The sequence below is a fragment of the Prunus avium genome, chromosome 1 (assembly GCF_965620075.1).
Source record: "Prunus avium chromosome 1, drPruAviu1.hap1.1, whole genome shotgun sequence".
In the NCBI taxonomy this organism is placed as follows: domain Eukaryota; kingdom Viridiplantae; phylum Streptophyta; class Magnoliopsida; order Rosales; family Rosaceae; genus Prunus; species Prunus avium.
In genome coordinates, this window is record NC_142284.1 from 23,821,192 (window position 1) to 23,825,073 (window position 3,882).

Below are 3,882 nucleotides of genomic sequence, written 5' to 3' on the forward strand. Positions count from 1 at the left end.
TCCCACCGTATTATGATGTTGCCCAAGTTTTGGGCTCGATCCGAAATCAATCGGTGTAAGCAATTGGACAATTCAAGTTCTAAGGCAGTTCGTTCCTAATTGGAGTGGTTGGTGTTTTGGGTAGCTCTAGAGATTGGATTTCACCCAAACTTAACGAAATGACTCCTCCCACCATATTATGATGTTGCCCAAGTTTTGGGCTCGATCCGGAATCAATAGGTGTTAGAAATTGGACCATTCAAATTCAAAGCCAGTTCGTTCCTAATTTGAGTGGTTGGTGTTTTGGGTAGTTCTAGAGATCCGATTTCACTCAAACTTAACGAAATGACTCCTCCCAGCATATTATGTTGTTGCCCAAGTTTTGGGCTCGATCTGAAATCAATAGGTGTAAGAAATTGGACAAATCATGTTCAAAGGAAGTTCGTTCCTAATTGGGTGTGTTGGTGTATTGGGTAGTTCTAGAGATCGGATTTCAATCAAACTTAACCAAATGAATCCTCCCACCATATTATGATGTTGCCTGAGTTTTGGGCTCGATCAGAAATCAATAGGTGTAAGAAATTGGACAATTCAAGTTCGAAGGCAGTTCAATCCTAATTGGGGTGGTTGGTGTATTGGGTAGTTCTAGAGATCGGATTTCACTCAAACTTAACCAAATGACTCGTCCCACCGTATTATGACGTTGCCCAGGTTTTGGGTTCGATCCGAAATAAATAGTTGTAAGAAATTGGACAAGTCAAGTTCAAAGGCAGTTCGTTCCTAATTGGAATGGTTGGTGTTTTGGGTAGTTCTACAGATTGGATTTCACTCAAACTTAACCAAATGACTCCTCCCACCATATTCTGATGTGGCCCAAGTTTTGGGCTCGATCCGAAATCAATAGGTGTAAGAAATTGGACAATTCAAGTTCAAAGGCAGTTCGTTTCTAATTGGAGTGGTCGGTGTTTTGGGTAGTTCTAGAGATCGGATTTCACTCAAACTTAACCAAACGACTCCTAACACCATATTATGATGTTGCCAAAGTTTTGGGCTCAATCCGAAATCAATAGGTTTAAGAAATTGGACAATTTATGTTCAAAGGCAGTTCGTTCCTAATCGGGGTGGAAGGTGTATTCCATAGTTCTAGAGATCAGATTTCACTCAAAACTAACCAAATGACTGTTGAGCTCATAATTTCATACATATACATGCCCAATTTACTTACTTCTTTTTCTTAGTTTCTTATAATTTTGAGTTATTTGCCTCCCTTTGTGTGTTTTGTAGGCCAAAAGAGCAAGAGAGCATCATTCCTGCAATTCATGCATGTTAAGCCCTTCACAATGGACATCTTAAAGTCTTCATTTGATTCAGCCTAGCCCAAGTTGTAAGCCCTTGAAGTTGCTGGTCATGCTGACCTCAGGATGAGCTGGTTGGAAGCTTGGTCATGGTGAGCTAGGCATGAGCTATTGTAGCTGGTTGGAAGCTTGGTCATGGTGACATGAAGATGAGCTAGGGCTGCTGGTGGGATTTATTGGTGAAGTGCATCAACCAATTCAGATTTTATAATGCAAGTGTTGTATGCATTAGCCATATTGAATTCAGATTTATCACTCCCCTCTCCCTATAAATACCACATCCATTCCACATTCAAGACACAACAAATCCTGGGATTCACAACCCCACAATTCACTCCAGCCATCCTCAAACACTCTCAAAATCCCAAACACTCCAACATTCACTAAAACAACTCCAGCAAACCTCTCTTCCATTTCCCTACGAATTTCATCTTCCTTAGCCATCACCACTCACTCAAACTCATCCCAAATCATCTCCATATCCTTCATACATCTTTCTAGAAGTGGGGAAGCTCTTGGAGAAGCATTAGAAGTGGAGAAGCACTTGGAGAAGCCTTGGACACCACAAGAACTTCAGAAAAAGGGTTTTTCTACTCTTATTGCATTCATTATGTTTTCTCATTTCTGTTCAAGTCTCTTTTCCATTATGAGTAGCTAAATCCATAACTAGGGCTTCGATGTAACCTAACATGAATATTCTGGGTTTATAAGTTTGGAGTTTCAAGTTTGATTCATGATTCATGTTCTTATTCATTATGCTTATAAGTTAACATGCTTGTTTGAATGATTGATCACCATTAGAACTTGTTTGTTAACTATCTTGGTTTGAATTAAGAGTATACACCATGCTTTAATTCGAATTGAACTATGAATAGGAAGAGTATGTATGGACATTCGACAACAGGGATTAGATACATACTTGGTTGTTTAAAATGTTCTTCTATGCTTAATGGGTTCCTAATGCTTAATTTTAGGTTAGACAACAAATGATCAAATTAGGGAATTAGGAACACAAGGTTAGGACCAAACACCATGGCCTAATCATACTTTAGCTAGAATCAATCTTTGAATCTGAATTAGACTTGTTACTTGAATCTTTATAACCCAGAATTGAATTGTTATGGTGAATCGAATGCCCAAGTCTCCAAACCTGTGTTTTAACCTTCAAAACCACCCTTTGTTACTTTTGTTTACTTGCTTTCCGTTGCAATTTCAGTTTGTTCATTTCTTTCTATAATCACAAGCATTCTCACTTCAAAGTTCATTTTAATCTTGCTGCATTTGTTTTCAAACTCACTCTTGCTTTAAATTCTGTTTTAGATTTAACTTCCTAACTTCTTGAATTTGGTAATCTAAAGTACATAACTAATTTGAACTTCTCAGTCTTCGTGGGTACGACCTCGTACTTGTCTTGCTATACTACTAATTGCCCCGTACAATTGCGAGTTAACATATTATTAACAACAAATTTTGGCGCCGTTGCCGGGGACTGAACGAAAGTTCTTCCCTGGTTATGTGCCCAAGGTTACCCTATTCTTTTTAGTGTTTCTAATTAATCTAATTTTCTGTTTCAGATAGTTTATGTCTAACAGGCCATTCCTTGAACAAGTAAGGTCTTCGTTCCAACGTTCCAGATCTTTGAACGCAGGACCATCATTGCAACCAAATCGTGTGACCTCTGAAATTCAGAATCGTCTAGAAAGGGAGTTGTCAACTGCAAAAGAGCAAGCTCTTGCTACATTTACAAGTCTTGCTCTCCACACTGAACTTCCTGGTTCTTCACTTTCAAATTCGGAAGCAAGTTCAGACCAAGAAGAAGAAGAAATGATGGCTGCCATTGAGTTCATGGGAGAACTTGATATCCCAACAATTCCAGCATCTCCTTCAAGCATTTTGCTGCCCACTGTAGCTCGAAATTATGAGCTTAAATCTTCTCATCTTAATATGCTACCCTCCTTTTATGGTTTACCTAATGAAGATCCATTGACTCATATAAAGGATATTTTTAATGTTGTGAGTTCTTTTCCCTTGACAGGTGTGACAGAAGATCAACTTCGAATGAGAGTGTTTCCATACACTTTAAAGGATAAGGCGAAGTATTGGTTGAATTTTTTGAAGCCTGGTTCACTCACTACATGGTCTGCCATTCAAAAGAAGTTCCTGGAAAAATACTTCTCCACGCAAAAGACCGACATGCTTAGGGACAAGATCTTGTTATTTGCACAGCAAGATGATGAATCGTTTTGTGAAGCATGGGAGAGATTCAATGGGCTGCTCAACCAATGTCCTCATCATGGGATTCCATTGAAGCTTCAAATGCGTATGTTTTATAAAGGACTAACCCCTTCTAGTCATAATATAGTCACCAATTTTGCAGGTGGTTCTTTTAAAACCAAAACTCCAGAAGAAACGTACGAACTCTTTGAGGAGATAGCAATGGAGACCCAACATACGGATACAAGAGGTAAACGTGTTATTAGTGGTTCTAATGATGCTTCTAGTGTGCAGATTTCAAAACTGGAACAAAAGCTAGATGCTCTTCTTGCAT

General features: G+C 38.8%; 1 non-coding gene across 1 annotated transcript; it reads right to left on the reverse strand.

Annotated features, from left to right (window-relative positions):
- Positions 1 to 3,527: 3,527 nt before the first annotated feature.
- On the reverse strand, positions 3,528 to 3,634 carry LOC148297628 (small nucleolar RNA R71). The gene has a single exon (XR_015833218.1). It is a non-coding gene; the product is annotated as a small nucleolar RNA R71 (small nucleolar RNA).
- Positions 3,635 to 3,882: the final 248 nt, after the last annotated feature.